Source organism: Dendrobates tinctorius, unplaced genomic scaffold, assembly GCF_039654945.1.
Source record: "Dendrobates tinctorius isolate UK_male_01 unplaced genomic scaffold, ASM3965494v1 ptg000003l, whole genome shotgun sequence".
In the NCBI taxonomy this organism is placed as follows: Eukaryota; Metazoa; Chordata; class Amphibia; order Anura; family Dendrobatidae; genus Dendrobates; species Dendrobates tinctorius.
In genome coordinates, this window is record NW_027361671.1 from 98,598,635 (window position 1) to 98,619,022 (window position 20,388).

The following is a 20,388-nucleotide window of genomic DNA, read 5'->3' on the forward strand; positions in this document are numbered from 1 at the left end:
TCCTGGTGGTGTCCGTAACAAGAAAACTCATTGATCTTGAAAAATGGTCAAAACAACCGAAAGTCGTTAGTGTTTTCTGATGTGAAATATTGTAGCCAGGGAGATTTCAGGGCTTCAGTAAAGAAGAGTTTAGGGGTTCTGATGAGTGAACGCGCTCGCTCGGATATTGTGTTATCAGAGCATTCTCGGGTGTTCTACTAGTATCTTAGGCTGGTTTCACATTAGCGTTGAAACAACGCTGCGCACTGCGTCGGTAAGCCCCGCCCCATCCGGGATCACCGCCTACTATCGCATTTGCACGCATGCGATCGGCGCACCCTATCTTTAGCATAGGGTGCGCAGATCATGCGCTGCCAGTGTGAAAGTAGCGTGCTGCGCACTTTTGACGGTGCGCCGTGCACGCCGAAATGCAACATGTGGCGCACCGTCAAAAGTGCGCAGCACGCTACTTTCTGCAGATTCCGCAGCGGTTTGACACCTGTTCCATTGTCCAGGTGTCAAACCGCAGGGGAAAACCGCAGGCAAATCCGCAGATAAACCACAGGTCACTTTACCTACGGTTTTACCTGCAAATCCGCAGCTGAATCCGCACTGTGTGCACTCACCCTTAGGTGGTAAGCAAACTCTTTTTCATACCTGCTATACCACTTTGCATTAGTTCCTGAAAATCACCTGAAGGGTTAATAAATAATCTCACAGAAGTTTTCAATATGTCAGAGGGTGCTGTTTGTAAAATGGTATCACGTTTGGGGTTTTCCAATATATAGCACCCCAAAGTCACTTCAAACCTGGATAGGTCCCTAAAAAAAAAAAAAAGTTTTGTAAATTTCCCTGAAAAAATGAAAAATTACTACTACATTTCTAAACCTCCTAAAAGGCTAACAAAATACAATAGCGTTTTAAAAATGGTGCTGATGTAAGGCACACATGAGGGAAATGTTATTTATTAATGTTTTTGTGTGGTATGACTATCTGGATTAATGGATTAATCATTCAAAGTTTGAAAATTGCAATTTTTAGTACATTTTTTGTCAAATTTCTGATATTTTTGATAAATAAACGCAAAACATATCAACCTAAATTGACTATTTTCATAAATTATAATGTGCCATGAAAAAACATTCTCAAAATCAATGTGATTTGTTGAAGCGTTCCAGAGTTATCAACACATAAAGTGACATTGGTCAGAATTTAAAAAATTTGGCCCCGTCTCTAAGGGGTTAATTAGATATAAAAGTTTGAAGCAGAAAAAAATACCCTCATCACAACAACTGCATCGAAAATGCACCAAAAATGCTGTGCTTTTTTTAAGCCTTTAAGTGGATTTTTCTGGAGCAAGAAAAATCAGTTCAGTGTTAAAATATCCTCAGGGTGAATTGTCGTCACAAATTGTCTGTTGTAGAAATGTCTTCATCTGGAAATGGGTTAACCTGAATGGAGTTGTTACATATAAATGGGACAGGTACAGCACTTTACACAACAAAATCTGCTGCAATTATGCAACCTGTGAACATACCCTAAATGTAGAAAATAATTACATGTCCTTGTATGCATGGCTCCTTATCCCCTATCTTTGTATGCATGGCTCCTTATCCCCTTTCCTTGTATGCATGGCTCCTTATCCCCATATCCTTATATGCATGGCTCCCCCTTCCCTGTCCTTGTATGTATGGCTCTCCCATCCCTAGCCTTGTATGCATGGCTCCTTATCTCCTATCCTTGTATGCATGGCTCCTTATCCCCTATTCTTCTATGCATGGCTCCTTACCCCCTTTCCTTGTATGCATACTTCCCATTTAAAAAAAAAAAAAAGCAAACATCCTACTTACCTTGCCTGTGCACCCTCGATGCAACACGTTTCCGGCGCCAGCAGCTCTACCTGCCAAGCGATCACGTGGCCCTGCTCATTAACCCCTTAATGACCAGGGGTATTTTCAGTTTTGTGTTTTCATTTTTAGCTTCCCTTCTTCCCATGGTTTTACCATGTCGTGTAATAGAAAATCACGAAACAATCACTGACCTCAGGGAGACCAAGAAAACACTGCAGCAGCCGGCAAAGGCGCTCAATCAGTGAAATCCTAGGTGCATTGCTCCCTGGGAAATACGAATATGCAAATAAAGTCCGTGGAGCCTCATTTAAGAGTCTCAAACACGGGACTAGCCAGATCTTCCTCCAGGGAAGGACCCAGTCAAGGAGTGGCTCCTTTCGGAAACCACCATTACCACCATATTAAGTGGCCCTTTAAGTCAATATCCAGCTATTTACGAGTTTACAGATATGACAAGGGAAATAGCAAGGCCAGGTATCCATCCACAGACAGCTGTTTCAGGGTGTTGCCCCTCATCAGTGTGGAGTAGGATTCTGGCTAGGTGGGAGCAATGCCTAGCAGACCAACATCACGAAACAATCACTGACCTCAGGGAGACCAATCAAAGAAAACACTGCGGCAGCCGGCAAAGGCGCTCAATCAGTGAAATCCTAGGTGCATTGCTCCCTGGGAAATACGAATATGCAAATAAAGTCCGTGGAGCCTCATTTAAGAGTCTAAAACACGGGACTAGCCAGATCTTCCTCCAGGGAAGGACCCAGCCAAGGAGTGGCTCCTTTCGGAAACCACCATATTAAGTGGCACTTTAAGTCAATATCCAGCTCTTTACGAGTTTACAGATATGACAAGGGAAATACCAAGGCCAGGTATCCATCCACAGACAGCTGTTTCGGGGTGTTGCCCCTCATCAGTGTGGAGTAGGATTCTGGCTATTTGTGTAATAGAAAATGAGATAAAAATTCCAAGTGCGGTGAAATTGCAAAAAAAAAGTGCAATCCCACACTTGCTTTTTTAGCAGGTTCACTAAATGCTAAAACTGACCTGCCATTATGATTCTCCAGGTTATTACGAGTTCATAGACACCAAACATGTCTAAAGTGTAGGGTATTTTTTGTCTCAGTGGTTAAAAAAAATTCCAAACTTTGTATAAAAAAAAGATGCCATTTTCCAACATCTGTAGCGTCTCCATTTTTTGGCATCTGGGGCTGGATGAGGGCTTATTTTTTGTGCACCGATCTGACATTTTTATTGATACCATATTAATGCAGTTACGTTCCTTTGATCGCCCGTTATTGCATTTTATTGCAGTGTTGAAGCAACCAAAAAAACGTAATTCTGGCATTTTGTTTTTTTTTCTCGCTACGCCGTTTACCGATTGGATTAATTCTTTTTATATATTGATAGATCAGGCGATTCTGAATGCGGCGATACCAAATATGTGTACATTTGATTTTTTTATTGTTTTATTTTGAATGGGGTGAAAGAGGTGTGATATGAACTTTTATATTTTTATTTTCATTTTTTTATATTTTAAAAAACATGGGAGACTTGAAGCAGCACTTGTCCGATCGGCTCTGCTACATAGCGCAGGGCTGCAGTCCTGCTCTATGTAGCAAATATGCTCACTTGCTATGAGCGCCGACCACCAGGCGGCACTCATAGCGATTCAGCAAAGACAACCACAGGGGTCTCCTGCTGACCCCGGGTTCTCATGCCAACCCATCAGTGACCCGCGGTCATGTGGCATGAGCGCCGATGGGAGGAGGTAAAGAATTTGACAGCGGCATTTAACAAGTTAACAGCAGCGGGTGAATCACGATTCCACATGTGGCTGTTCCGGGCACATGTCAACTGATCAGATCAGCTGTCATGTGCCGGAAAAGGTGCGGGCTCATCGCTGGAGCCCGCACCAAATGGGGGGAGGCGTCTAATCACAGACTGTGTCCGTCATTGGACGTTAAGGGATTATGGTAATGAATATTCACTCCATGCCTATGGGAGTGGAGAGGCATGCATATTCATTACCTTAATAAGCGGGGTCACCTGATCGCTCAGCCGGAAATGCTGGCGCCGGAACCAATGAGATGCAGTGAGGGCACGCAGGAAGGCGAGTATGATGTCTTCTGGAAGCCGGCGGCTGCGGGTGTCACTGTGCGCGCTATAAGATAAATTAATATTAATTTCTCTTTAGAAACGGGCACAGTTACAGCCACAGCCGCCTCTCCTGCCTCTGTCACCCTGTGTTCCTCCGCTACCCTTTCCCCCGCCGGTCCTCTGAGACAAATGACTCGTGTATAAGCCGGGGGGGGCTCTTTAGCGCAAAAAAATGTGCTGAAAATCTCGGCTTATACACGAGTATATACAGCACTGCAAAACTGTGGTATTGCGGTATATAGAACAAGCAGTCAGACAATTGCTGCTTGAAGTTCACGATGTAGACTAAAAAAAAAATAGAGTTTTTGGAAAAATAAAGTTATGCATTTTGGAAGGAAAAGTGAGAAAAAAATTGTCCATAGGAGAACTTTTAAAAAAAAAAAATATACAGCTTAGATACTGCAATTGTATAATGGATTATATTATAAGACTGAGCTACATAGATTGCAACAATGATAAATCTACTATTCACTTGATTAGCAAATGCTGAGCCAATCCAAAAATGGGAAGTGATAGACCAACGTAAATTAGTCTGCCAGCAATGAGATGGTTAAGTTATTTGGAAATTCCTTATTTTGGATTTGCTATGGTAAAATCAGATTGCTTATTTTCTTAAGATATTTAAATGCTCCCAGTGGGGAATGGCCATGATGGTCCTGATAATTATAAATTACGCTCTGAAAATGTCAGCCTTGTGTCTGTACCTCTGTCTGCCCTCTCTTTTATGCAAGAGTGTTTGCGTGGGCTTGAGGGCGCCCAGGCAGCAGGGGGTTGGTAAATGCGAGCGCACGAGAAAACACAGATCAAGGAACCTGATGATCTGACTGCCCACAGATTAGAAAAGGGCAGAGTGTTGGTGGCGATGTGTAGGAGGACATTTGATTTCCAGAACTATTCTTCTGGGCTTTGTTTGGTTACAGATCAAAAAGTCAAATGACAAGAAAGTAATGTTTAATAGAATACAAATGTTTAGAAACATCCATTGTGTAAACTGCGGGTTCTGCCACCCTGGAAAGATAAGATAGATGATCAGTACAACTTACTATGGAGGGAAAACAGCAACAGTATAGATTAGCTTTGAATGCATGTTAGTCTTTGTTGCAGGTGTTGATGGACATATAGGAATAAGGGTGCTTTCATATTGCGCTTACCTTCACTTTTGTGGGGCGCGTCAGGACATTCGAACCACCTTCAAAACGGGATTCAGGCCTATATGCTGACAGGGCCATAGATTATAAGGCTATGTGCACACGGTGCGGATTCTGCTGCGGATCTGCAGCATTTCAGGCTCTGCGGGTCCGCAGCAGATTTAGGTGTGTTGTACAGTAAAACGCTGTGCACATGCTGCGGATTTTTCCGCGCGGATTTGCTGCGGGTTCAAAACCGCAGCATGTTAATTCTTTGTGCGGTTTCCGCTGCGGTTTCACACCTTCTCCATTGTAGAGGTGTGAAACCGCAGGCTAATCCGCAGGTAAACTGCAGGTCTTTTGACCTGAGAATTTACCTGCAGATTTTTCCAAATCCGCAGGACCAAAAACTACATGTGCACATAGCCTAATGGTGCCAGCAGCACGAATGTGTGCTTGGAGGTGCATTATTTTTGGGCATTTCCACCTAGTAGGCAGGGGTCTCACTGGTGAGGAATACGGCCGAGTGAGAGGCGCTAAAAGCACGCATTAGACACGGACAAATGATTCTCTATGGGGTCCCTCGCACCAGCCGTATATTTCTCATCTGTATTCTACGCTCCGTGCCAATCGCAGCATGCTGCGATTGTCAGCGTACTACGGCCGTAGTACGCCAATGCAAGTCTATGGGTGCACAAAAAATACGGATTACACACGGACCACACATGTGACTTGCGAGAAATACGCACCCGGTGTCTTTTAGAAAAGCCGGCAATTCAGTGCGCTATACAGTAAACTCACGTTGACAGGTTTAATAAAGAAACGAAAGAATAGATATAGACACATAGAATACATATATATATATATATATGCATTCTATGTGTCTATATCTATTATATCGTTTCTGTTATAAACCCTGTCATAGGGCTCCATTATATGTCCATTTTGCAAGCCTGTGAGAAAATCTCACCATACGGATGCTGACATGCGCGACCACACCTTGATTACGGATGACCTACGGAGCACTCTTTAGGGGTCATTCATCAGTATTACGCATGTAAACTACGGAGCGTATTTTGCGCAGGTTAGTGTGACTCCAGCCGTAGAGGCAGATACTCAGACATAGTAAAAAAAAAATTAAAAAAATAGAAAATCTTAATTAACTTTTTCTTCAGTTTCCGCAGAAAGAGTGATCAAAATGTCATATGTGCCTCAGAATGGTATCAATAAAAACTACCGCTAAGCACAAAAAAAGGCCTTCAAGATGGGTCTTAGAAACTGGTGACACAATGGTTTCATTTTTACAAGATTCTGAAATTTTTTAACCACTAAAATATTTTTTTAAAAATATGAGTTTATCGTCGTAATTGGCAGGTCATTTTTACCGCACAATGAATGGAGTGGAACAGTTCTCAAAAACAATGGCAGAATTGCATTTTTTTTTTTTTTTCATCATTTCACTCCATTTGGAATTTTGATCCTGTTTTCCAGTACATGGTATTGCAAAGTTTATAATGTTATTCAAAACTAAAACTCGTGCCACAAAAAAACAGGTCTCATACGTCTATCTGGATGGAAATTTAAAAAAAAGTTATTTCTCTTGAAACAAGGTGTGGAAAAAGAGCTATACATAAGACAAATTTGCTCTCAATTCCAGGTTGACTGAACAACACTGTGCGCATTATATACTACAACTGTAGGAATAAGAACACGGCAAACACATCCAGAACTCATTCATTGATTTATTGTGGCTAGGCAGAAGTTTACAAAACTGAACAAAGGATGAGATTGTACAGCAAACGGTTTGGGCAGCATGTATCACCTGTCAAGTTCACTTTAATCCCTTTCCTTTGATCTATAAATCCACATTCCATGGAGCTAAAACAGCAAACAATTCTAGAAGCATATGCAACTTTTGTAACACAAATATTCATGTCATTACATTTTGCAGGTTATTATAACAAACAAGTGCTCCAACAGAGATAATGTCAACCAGAAATTGACAAAACTAGATAGAATGTAAAACAGAATCAAACTTAAAGTGAACCTGTCAGCAGTATTTTGCTAAGTAAACTTACAGGCATTATCAGGTTGGCACTGTTATACTTATTAAAAAAATACATGGGGAGAAGAAATCCGTCTTGTGGTTCTTGTGTAATCAGTGTTAGAAGATTTCAGTTAATGATATGCCCATGCTCCAGGGAGGGACTGTAGGCAGAGTATTCTCTCCCTGCTCTAAGCCTGAGAAACCAAGAAAAAACCTGCCCACAGGCCACTCCGAAGCACAAACATGTTCCTCATAATAGAGACAGCAAGAGATACAGACTGTTTGTGCTTTGGGGTGGCCTCTGGGCAGGTGTCTTCTTGGTTTCTCTGGCTTAGGGTGTGTGCACATGCTGCGGATTCTGCTGCGGATCCGCAGCGGATTTGGCCCTGCGGATCCACAGCAGTTTCTGCTGCGGTGTACAGTACCATTATTCCCTATGGGATAAAAAAACTGCTGTGCACATGCTGCGGAATTTTCCGCGCGGAGTGTGATGCGGTTTCAAATCCGCAGAAAGAATTGCATGTCTCCATTGTGGAGATGACAAAACCGCAGGCCAATCCGCAGATAAACCGCAGGTCTTTTGACCTGCGGATTTATCTGCGGATTTTGCAAGATCCGCGCAGATGAATCCACAGCAGATTCCACAGCGTGTGCACGTACCCTGAGAGCAGGAAGATAAGACTCTGCCCACAGTCCCGCCCCAGAGCACAGGCATATCATTAACTGAAAACTTCTAACACTGATTACACAAGAACCACAAGATGGATTTAATCACCCCAGGTATCATTTTAATCAGTGTAACAGCACCAACCTGACAATGCATGTAGTTTACTTAGCAAAATCTTGCTGACTGGTTTGCTTTAAGCTATCCTGGATAGGCTTTGGTGACCTTGTGCTTTCTTTGTTATTAAAATGTCTATACTTTTAGCAGCATGGTAGGAGGCAGGTGTACTTTAAGAGGAAAATAATAGTCTGCACCTGGCTCTTATGATGGGAAATGTAATTAATGATCTGAAAACAAGATCACATATGCTGCTACTGAAGTGCTAATGACAGTAATGATGCATACTCATTCCCTCTAACTGTAAATACCTTCTCATATTGCTGTTTACCTGTCATATGAGGATGCTTCTTCCAATCTATCACTTAAGATGATATTGAAATAAAGCATGTTTCTCATACTGAATTAACTACACGCTGATAAATATGAAATTCTTTCCACAAATAGCTGATAACCCCAGATTACACCATTTTATGTTGCTATGGAAAATCATGTGTCTAGTAATTTAGTTTTCGATCATTTACATCAATAGATTACACAGCATAAAATAAAGGCTATGGCCACCACCAATCCGGAAAACATATTTTTACATCTTAGTGGTTAGCTAAATACTTTACAGCCAATAATCTTCATTAACTTTTAAAACCATGGATATTCAGTTTTCAGCTTAGTGTCAGGTTTTGTTTTCTCTTGTAGGAGTGTCACCTCCAGAAATACATGCTTGATATATGGTGTGTGTATCCAGGTGCTGCTATATTCACTAGCTCTTATGAATCAAGGCAGGTTAATTCATATACTGTATTTTTCAGACTATAAGACACACTTTTTCCCCTAAAAAATTTTGGAGGAAAATGGGAGTGCATCTTATAGTCCGGATGTACTTACCAGGAGTCTCAGCCCAGGCTGATGCGCAACAGTTTCGCAGATGCTCGGTGGTGTGGGGGCTCTGCCGATATTTTGTGAAATCCCGGAGCCCACACACATCTATCCCAGGCTGATGTGCGGCAGTCTTGGAGATACTCGGTGGTGCGGGGGGCTCCGCTGACATTTTGTGAAAGTCTGGAGCCCCCGCACTTCCATTTCTGTAATGCATTGGTCTCCAGCAAAATGGTCACCAGAGGCGGCGTATGTGTAGATTGAGATCTCGGGAGATGAGATCTCGGCAGTGAGATCTCATCTGCCAAGATCTCGGCACCGAGATCTCGTCTCCCAAGATCTCATTCTGCGCATGCGCCTCTGGCGGCCATTTTCCTGGAGACCACAGCATTACAGCAATGGAAGTGCGGGGACTCCGGACTCTCACAAAATGTCGGCGGAGCCCCCACACCACCGAGCATCTGCGAAACTGCCGCGCATGAGCCAGAGATGGATGTGTGGGGGCTTTCACAAAATGGCTTTCACAAAATAAACACCACCGAACCTGCCACATGAGCCTCGAATGAATCAGATCATCACCAGACCAAGGAACACCTCCTGCGACCTCGCTGCACCAGCACTCCTGATCACACCTTACCACCAGTAAGCTGAATAATTCGGACGCTCATTTGATGCAGTACTTTTTTCCTTATTTTTCTCCTGAAAATTTGGGGTGCATCTTATAGTCTGAAAAATATGCTACTATGCGCCACTTGGTGTACTTTCCTCCCTATCCACAGCTTGTATTCTCTGCCCTCCATGAATGGATGCTCTGATTCATTGCAGCTGCAATCTCTAGGGACAAGACAGTTTTGCAGAACAGCTAGTGAGGTGAGAACTGACAGTCTTCAGCAGCAAAACTGTTAATTTTAGATTTTAAGGGAAGGAAATTTTGGATCTTTTAGAAAATAAATGATAAATAAAAATATTTAGCACAGATGTGTACAGCGGGTAAAATAAGTATTGAACACGTCACCGATTTTCTAAGTAAATATATTTCTAAAGGTACTTTTGACATGAAATTCTCACCAGATGTCAGTAACAGCCCATCAAATCCACACAGGCAAACAAATCAAACCATAGATGTCCATAAATTAAGTTATGTGTAATAATGAGAAATGACACAGGGAAAAAGTATTGAACACACTTACTGAAATGTATTTAATACTTCATACAAAAGCCTGGGTGATGGTGATGACAGTTTCAAGATGCCCCCTGTATAGAGAAACTAGTCGCATGCATTGCTCAGGTTTGATTTTGGCCCATTCTTCCACACAAAAACTCTTCAAATCCTGAAGGTCCTGTGGGCTCCTTCTATAAACTCTAAGCTTTAGTTCCTTCTATAAATTTTCTATTCGATTCAGGTCAGGTGATTGGCTGGGTCATTCTAGCAGCTTTATTTTCTCTATCTGAAACCAGTTGAGAGTTTCCTTGCTACATGTTTGCGATCATTTTTTTGATGGAATGTCCAGTCTTGTTTCATCTTCATCATCCTGGTAGATGGCAGCAGATTTTTATGTTTCAGCACATTTGTCAATTCATCCCTTTTTCAAAGATATGAAGTTTGTCAGTGCCGTATGCTGAAAAGCAGCTTTAGACCATGATGTTCCCATCTCCAAACTTCATTGTTGGTATAGTATTTTTGGGTGATATGCAGTGCCTTTTGGCCTCCAAACAAGGTGTTTATTATATTTTAAATGCACTTGAACATTGCTTTTGTTGAGCGATGGGAGTCTTGCGTGGTCAGAGTGCATTAAGGCCATGGAGATTTTCGCAGTGATTTTTAAAGCGCGATTTTGCCGCGAAAATACAAAAAAAAGCATCCCATGCAATCCTATGGCATTCCGCACATGCTGTGCTAATGCTGCGTATTTTTTCGCGGCAGAATCACATCATGGAAAAATACGCAGCAGGCTCATTCTTTGTGTGGAATTGCGGGAATTCCGCACACATATAAAAGCATTGTTCCACTTACTTTCCGCATGTGGCTATGGCCACCATTGGAAGTGCATTGAGCATTAGGGTGGTGTGCTGGTAAAAGGGAAAACAAATCTTTGAAATCTTCTGCCTGAGCGAGTGTGAATGAGCTGAGTGTGACCGGAGTGTAAGTGCGAACTGTGGTAAGTGTGTGACTTGTGATTCAGTGACTTTGGATTCAGGGAGTTTCAAAGGGAGGTATTACTGAACTGCTGTTATATTTTATTAATACTTTTTATTTATTTTTGCTTATCTTTTTGTCTGGTGCAATCCCCATTAGGATGTGCTCCTCTATTGCCAATGCCATCCAGTGCACGTCTTGCCGCATGTATGAAATCCTTGAACAGCCGGTCGAGGGTGCATACTGCTGTGCGAGATGTGAGCATGTTGTGCATTTGGAAGCCCAGATACTGGATCTAAATGTTCAGCTGGCAACACTGAGATCCATAGACAATATGGAAAGGAGTCTTCTGCTCACTGAGCAGACGCTCAATGGGATACATGAGGGGGGGATGCTAGGATGGAGCTGCAGGACAATGAAGCAGCTAGCTGGGTGACAGTAGGCGGGGTAGAGGGAAGAGCACCAGGGAGGCTAGTCCTGATCTGGCACACCCCAATAAGTTTGCTAAGTTGGCAGATGAGGGGAGTGTTAGTGCAGGAGTAGCACTGCTGCAGCAAAGCATGTTCTCTGAAATCCAGAGGAGTGTCTGCTCCAGTAAGGGGGGAAATAGGAGAGCAGGGCAGGCCAGACAGGTTCTGGTAGTGGGAGACTCAATTATTAGGGGAACAGATAGGGCAATCTGTCACAAAGACAGGGATCGTCGAACGGTTTGCTGCCTACCTGGCGCTCGAGTCCGACACATTGCTGATCGGGTTGACAGATTACTGGGAGGGGCTGGTGAGGATCCAGCGGTCATGGTGCACATTGGCACAAATCACAAAGTTAGAGGTAGGTGGAAGGTCCTTAAAGATGATTTCAGGGAATTAGGCTGTAAGCTTAAAGCAAGGACCTCCAAGGTGGTATTTTCGGAAATACTTCCTGTACCACGTGCCATGCCAGAGAGGCAACGGGAGATTAGGGAGGTTAATAAGTGGCTCAGGAATTGGTGTAGGAAGGAGGGGTTTGGGTTCCTGCAGAACTGGGCCAACTTCTCAGTTGGCTACAGGTTCTACGCTAGGGACAGGCTGCACCTCAATGGGGAGGGTGCAGCTGTGCTGGGGGAGAAAATGGCTAGAAGGTTGGAGGAGTGTTTAAATTAGGGACGGGGTGAGGGTATTCCTTTTATAGGAGGGGAAGGCAGTGCAGACAGAGACCTGGGCACAAATAATGAAATTGGGGGTGGGGGTGGCATGGGGGGGTGAGGTTAGAACAGTTAATTTAAGAAAGAATAGAGGTACAGAGAGATACATAAAGTGCATGTATACTAATGCCAGAAGCCTCGCCAACAAGATGGAGGAATTGGAGTTAATGTTGTTGGAATATAATTATGACATGGTGGGGATATCTGAGACATGGCTGGACGAGAGCCATGACTGGGCGGTTAATTTACAGGGCTATAGTCTTTTCTGAAATGACCGAACAAATAAGCGAGGGGGAGGCGTGTGTTTATATGTAAAATCATCCTTAAAACCCATCCTTCGTGATAATATATATGAATCTAATGAAAATGTAGAGTCCCTGTGGGTAGAGATAAGGGGAGGGGGGGAAATAATAAATTACTGATTGGGGTTTGTTATAAGTCTCCAAAAATAATGGAAGCAACAGAGAATATCCTCATAAAGCAAATAGATGAAGCTGCGACTCAAGGAGAAGTCATTATTATGGGGGACTTCAACTACTCTGAAATACATTGGGGAATCGAAACCTGCAGATCCAGGAAAAGGTAATAGGTTTTTGACAACTATGAGAGACAATTACCTTTCACAACTGGTTCAGGACCCAACAAGAGGGGGGGCACTGCTAGACCTAATATTATCCAACAGGCCAGACCGCATATCAAATGTAAAGGTTGAGGGTCACTTGGGTAATAGTGATAACAAATTAATAAGTTTTCATGTATCCTTTAATAAGATGTGTAGTAGAGGGGTTACAAGGACACTAAACTTCAGGAAGGCAAATTTCCAACGGATGAGAGATGATCTTGGTGCAATTAACTGGGACAATATCCTGAGACATAAAAATACACAAAGAAAATGGGAGACGTTTATTAGCATCCTGAATAGGACCTGTGCACAATATATACCATATGGGAATAAACATGCTAGAAATAGGAGGAAACCACTATGGTTAAATAGAGCTGCAAGGGGTCAATAAGAGATAAAAATAAAGCATTTAGAGAATTAAAGAAAGTAGGTAAATAATCCCAAAATATTCTTTAACTACAAAAATAGTAAGAAGCTTAAAAATGATAGTGTTGGCCCCCTTAAAAATAGTCTGGGTGAAATGGTAAGATTAGGAAAAAGAAAAATATGCTAAATGACTTTTTTTCAACAGCATTTACACAAGAAAATCCCATGACGGATAACATGATCAGGGATAAAAATTCTCCATTAAATGTCACCTGCTTAACCCAGCAGGAATTACGGCGGCGTCTAAAAATCACTAAAATTGACAAATCCCCGGGCCCGGATGGGATACACCCCCGAGTACTGCAGGAATTAAGCACAGTCATAGATAGACCATTATTTTTAATCTTTAAAGATTCCATAATAACAGGGTCTGTACCACAGGATTGGCGTATAGCAAATGTGTTGCCAATATTCAAAAAGGGGACAAAAACTGAACTTGGAAATTATAGGCCAGAAAGTTTAACCTCAACTGTGGGTAAAATCCTGGAGGGTTTTCTAAGAGATACTATACTGGAGTATCTGGAGAAGAATAACCTCATGACCCAATATCAACATGGGTTTACAAGGGACCGTTCCTGTCAGACTAATCTGATAAGCTTTTATGAAGAGGTAAGTTCCGGACTGGACCAAGGGAATGCAGTGGACGTGGTGTACATGGACTTTTCAAAAGCTTTTGATATGGTGCCACACAAAAGGTTGATACATAAAATGAGAACAATGGGGATAGGGGAAAATATGTGTAGGTGGGTTAAGAGCTGGCTCAGGGATAGGAAACAAAGGGTGGTAATTAATGGAGCACACTTGGACTGGGTCAGGGTTAGCGGTGGGGTACCACAGGGGTCAGTTTTGGGCCCGCTTATTTTTTAACACATTTATTAATGACCTTGTAGGGGGCATAGAGAGTAGAATTTCAGTATTTGCAGATGACACTAAACTCTGCAGGGTAATCAATACAGAGGAGGACAATTTTATATTACAGGAGGATTTATGTAAACTAGAAGCTTGGGCTGATAAGTGGCAAATGAGCTTTAATGGGGATAAATGTAAGGTCATGCACTTGGGTAGAACAAACAAGATGTATAATTATGTGCTTAATTGTAAAACACTGGACAAAACTGTCACTGAAAAAGACCTGGGTGTATGGGTGGACAACAAACTCACATTTAGTGGCCAGTGTCAGGCAACTGCTGCAAAGGCAAATAAAATAATGGGATGCATTAAAAGAGGCATAGATGCTCATGAGGAGAACATAATTTTACCTCTATATGAATCAATAGTGCGCCCACACTTAGAATACTGTGCACAGTTCTGGTCTCCGGTGTATAAGAAAGACATAGCTGAACTGGAGCGGGTACAGAGAAGAGCGACCAAGGTTATTAGGGAACTGGGGGGGTCTGCAATACCAAGACAGGTTATTACACTTGGGGTTATTTAGTTTGGAAAAACGAAGACTTAGGGGTGATCTCATTACAATATATAAATATATGTTGGGACAATACAAAGACCTTTCTAATGATGTTTTTACTCTTAAACCTATGACAGGAACAAGGGGGCATCCTCTACGTCTGGAGGAAAGAAGGTTTAAGTATACTCACAGACGTGGATTCTTTACGAGCAGTGAGACTATGGAACTCTCTGCCATATGATGTTGTAATGAGTGATTCCCTAATAAAATTTAAGAAGGGACTGGATGCCTTTCTTGAAAAGTATAATATTACAGGGTATATACACTAGTTTTTTAATATTGCGTTGATCCAGGGAGCTAGTCTGATTGCCGTATGTGGAGTCGGGAAGGAATTTTTTCCCCAATGTGAAGCTTACTGTTTGCCACATGGGTTTTTTTTTGCCTTCCTCTGGATCAACATGTTAGGGCAAATTAGGATAGGATATGGGTTGAACTAGATGGACTTAAAGTCTTCCCTCAACCTTAATAACTATGCTACTATGTTACCATGTTATCTGAACAGCCCTATTGAATAACATGGATCAGTGTGCTGTTAATGTGCTATCCGATTAAAAATCTAAACGCCCATGTCCGATTTATACGATCGTCTACTTGAGCCCTTAGGGGGAGGCAACACTTCCTGAGACAATGGCATAATATACACTATAAAGAAAGGTAATACGAAAGGCAGTATGGAAAGACAATATGGGAGCATTGAAGGCCTCAGATTCCAGAGTTAATTTAAACCTTACACCTAACCAAAAAATAATTCAGACCTAAGAACAGGCTGCTACATTGATCAGACTCCAAAACAAATCCAGTCCCCAAACCATACCTCAAAATTGAATCAAGTCCTACTGCCAAAATCAATTTAAACCCAAACCTTGAACAACCACGCACAACCTACCAATCCTATGGAGGAGGTGGCTGCTTGGCATGTTATTGCATAATGAAGACTTATATGCGGCTCTGTTCACACAATGGTAATGCACAGCATCCAGGTTAACTGCCTATTAGTGACGCCCATACTATTAGATCAGGCGGGCTGCCCAGCGCTATCCAAATGCATCCTATGAGAACAGCCACCACAGTTTACAAGACTGAAAGGTCCCAACTGCACCCTGAATAATAAAGTTCAAAAACACATAAAAATATGTGAATCATTAGTTGATATTTTGGCCAAAATATGCAAGCTCGCAACCCGTGTCAAAAGTTCCCAAATTTCTGAGTGCTAACACTAAACAATACTAGTGTAATAATGCTGCAGGTACTGATGATGTCACCACGGATCAGAAAGACAGTATCCCATTAAACTCCTAGAATTTGAAGCAGGTCGAGCCTTGGAACCCCGCCTCACACAACCATCTCAGCCCCAAGGAGAAAGGGTTACTTTTGTACATACTCATCATCCTGTTATGCACAAAATTTATCATATCATCAAAAAACATTGGTCGATCTTACCAAAGTCTTACCCTAATATTGAGGCCTTTAAAACAGCAGCACTTATGTGCAAACGGCGACCAATAAACATTAAAGATGAGTTGGTTCACGCTGACATCGGTAGCCTAACTAGATTGCTTAGACAAACCTTTCTCGGTACTGTACGCAAAGGCACCTTCCCTTGTCTAGGCTGCGCATGTTGCTCCAATGTAATCAAGGGGAGCCACATTACACACCCTCATACTGGCAAATGTTACGGCGTTGGAGGATTTTTTTACATGTGACACAAACTATGTAATATACCTAATAAAGTGCCCCTGTGGTCTACTCTATGTAGGCGAAACCACCCAACACGTGCGTGATAGAATTGCCAGTCACAAATCGACTATTCGGTGTAACAAAACCTGGCTCCCTATTCCACACCATTTCATTAACGCCAACCACTCAGTCTCTCAGCTTAGGTTCCAGGTCATAGAGAAGGTTGACAGACCACGCAGAGGCGGCAATCACATTAAGCTCCTTAAATCTAGGGAATCTTTTTGGATTTATACGTTGCAGACTCTGGCCCCCAAGGGCCTCAATCGTGAGTCGGATTTACTTCCATGACAAGTTGTTTGGAATTTCATTTACTGACTTTGCCATGAGCATGTATATTTAAACCATTGATTAATTGTCGTATTTTTTCTGACCCCTAGGGTGGTGGATTTGCGGCCTTCATTTCATCTCTCATAAATTCTTTATTTTTCAGATCCACTAATTTCTTCTCCCCCCCCCCCTTTGGTAAGAATCACTTATTTTTTTCATTTTTCTATTTTCATTTTTATTCTGCTTACTTTTTATTTTTTCCACTTTTTTCACATTCCAGTGTGTTAATTTATTATTTATTTCTTTATTAACAAAATTTCTTTATTTTTCACCATTTTTTCACATATTCTATATTTTTTATTACATTTTTTATTTTAACCCTTTTTTCTTTTTTTCCCCCTTCTACATTTTTTTATTTAATTATTTTTTTTCACTTATTTTTATTTTCATACTCTTCATGTCATTTATTTTATTTTTAATCTTATTGCTTTATTTTTTCACCTTAATTTCTTCCTATTCATTCTAATAATTTCCATTTTTATCCAACTACATCCACTATCATCACTGTATAAATTTTTTCTCATTTTTTCTCTTTCTCTTTTCTTTTTATTATTCTATTATTTTCGTCTTAAGGTACTGTCACACTTCGCGATGTACCAGCGATCCCGACCAGCGATATGACGCGGTCAGGATCGCTGGTACATCGCTAAGTGGTCGCTAGTGAGCTGCCACACAGGCAGATCTCACTAGCGACATCGCTGGGGACGGGGGTCGCTACTTACCTGTCACACCAGGCGATCCTGCGTCCTCCCGCCCGGCTCCACGCGTCGCTCGTCTCTCCACAGGAAGCGCCACAGGAAGCAGACGACGAGAAACAGTCCTGAACATTCTCGCGCGATCAGCGATAACCAGCTGGGGAGCGGGTCGTAGGTAAGTATCAGACATAGCGATATCGCTAGCAATATCGCTATAACGTCACTAGTTATAGCGATATTGCTAGCGATATCTCTTAGTGTGACATGCCCTTTATCCTTTATTGTTCATTTTCTCTATTGCTGTTATAACCATTTTACACCCTTCTCATTTTCTCCTCTATTGGAGCTTTCCTTACATTTCCATCCCTTATCTTATCTCTCTGTTTTATTTCTTTATTTCTTTCTTCATTCCTCCTTCTTTCCAAAGTCCTTCCCTCCCTCCACCATTCCTTTCATATTTCCTTCTCCTTTCCATCCTCCCTCTATTCCTTTCTCATCTACTATCTCTCCCCCTCATTACACAGACGCTACCTTGAGCCACCGCGCTCACTATGTACATCTACATGATACAGTTGCACAGGCGCCCTGCTTCTCTCCTGCTCTGACCCTCCACAACTCATGCCTCCAATGCGCAGGCGCCGCCCAGAGACATTGCGCCCTTTGCTTATATTTACAAGCCACGTAGGCGCCCAGGCTCTCTCCTGCTCTGACCCTACATAGCGCATGTCCTACTTGGCCATTCCTCCCCATGCTTCCCAAGCCTCACACTGGCACTATGATGCTCCAGCCTCTCTCTGGTTTATTGATGCCTGCGCTCTGCATCTCCCCTCCCCCCAGCCTCGCAATGAGTTTTAGCATTTATAAACCGGGCTTGTTGAGCCTTCACTCACAGCACCGCAGACTCCTGCCTCCCACACGCTACCAGGTCAGTACAGCAGCACTTCTTGGTGTCCTGTTTTTCCTCCATTCCCTGAACCTCATCATCTTTATTTTCCTCCACAGCCCCTTACTGGGACTTTGCAATTAATCTCCCTGCTTTATACCCTGAATCTTCTATTGAGGTCAGTACATACTATGCCTGCCATACTTTTTGTTTGCCGCTTACTTCCACCACCCCCCGGTTATATTATCTAAGAAGCATAATGTCATATAAATAAGGACTTTTGACAATAGCCTGTAACACCCTCTAGTTTCTGTCCCCCTGACCAACTGGGCATTTTCTTGGGTATTTTATAGATCCCTATGTTGTCATTTTTTCTGTATATGCGAATATGTGTTGTATATATTGGGTCTCTTTTAACCTATTTTTCTTATTTTTTGTATATGTTTCCAGTTTCTTTTGATATTTTGTTCACCTGGTTCAGTGTTGTAATTATTTTCTACACTTTCTCTTGCAGTATGGTTTGAGAAAGACCTAGGATTAGGTCGCAACATAACCATATAATACTCACATCTGGAATATTTCTTTTGTTTGCGGTGTTTTCACTATTAAATGAATTAAAAATCATAAAAATCTCCTCAAAGACTCTTTTGCAAGAATAATTCAGTGTTTAAATGCGACTGTCCATTTACCATGGATCAGAGGCTTTCATTATGTCTTGTATTTCAGTATCAGCGCTCTGACGGGTAGTCCTCTTTCTGGGAGCGCTGTGCTGCAGCCTGCTTTCTCTCTGGCACGCTCCCCCCTGTCTCTGGTGCACTCTCCTCTGTGCCTGGCGCGCTCTGCTTTGGCGCCGTCAGCCTGCACACCTTCCGGCCCACTGCCCCTTCCTTTTCCTCCTTGTCTCTTTATTCACATGGTCCAGTCGGTCCAGGGCAGAAAGTCTTCCCCCCGGCAACCCTGCTTTCTGGCTAAGTTGTTCCGGAAAAGGAGCAGGGAAGGTAACCTCCTTTGGGCTCTTCTTCCTCTTCACCCCCTTACATTAACACAAAAAGAGGACTTAGAAATCCTCCAAAAATTTAAAAAAAATAATAGAAAAAATTCAGGGATGCTTACCTGCCCAGGCCTTGTAAACTGTGGTGTCTGTTCACATGGGATGTATGTGGATAGTATGTCAGCAGCACTCACAGGGGGAGCACAGCTGATCACGGCTGGGTGTCAGCTGATTATCACAGCTGACACACGGCACTATGTGCTACGAGCAGTCACGGACAGCTCCCGGCTCATTAACCCCTGGCACACTGCGATCAAACATGATTTCAGTGTACCGGGGGCACAGGGAAGAATCGCGCAGGGATGGGGCTCCCTGCGTGCTTCCCTGAGACCCTTGGAACAAAGCGATGTGCTCACGTTGTTCCGAGGGCCTCCTCCAGATCCTGCAGAGAGGTGGCTTTCTCAGTGCCTGCTGAGAGCAGGCGCTGAGAAGCCACCTGCAGTGCCTGTCAGATTGCTGATCTGACACAGTGCTCTGCAAAGTGTCAGATCAGCGATCTGACACTATATAGTTATGTCCACCCCTGGGATAATGTAAAAAAAAATAATTTTTTAAAAATTCCTAAATAAATAAAAAAAATTACCTAATAAATTCTTTTATTCTGTAAATAAATAAATAAAAAAAACAATAATAAAAGTGCACATATTTAGTATCGCCACGTCCGGAACGAAAAATTGTTTTATTGTATAAAAGCACCAAAACATTAAAAAAAATATAAATGAGGTATCGCTATAATTGTACTGACCCGAAGAATAAAGCTGCTTTATCAATTTTACCACATGCGGAATGGTATAAACGCCCTCCCCCCAAAAGAAATTCATGAATTGCTGGTCTTTGTTCATTTTGCGTCTCTAAAATCGGAATAAAAAGCGATCAAAAAACGTTATGTGCCCGAAAATGGTACCAATAAAAACGTCAACTCGTCCTGCAAAAAATAAGACCTCACATGACTCTGTGGGTCAAAATATGGAAAAATTATAACTCTCAAAATGTGGTGATGCAAAAACTATTTTTTGCAATTATAAGCATCTTTTAAGCTATGTACCCATGT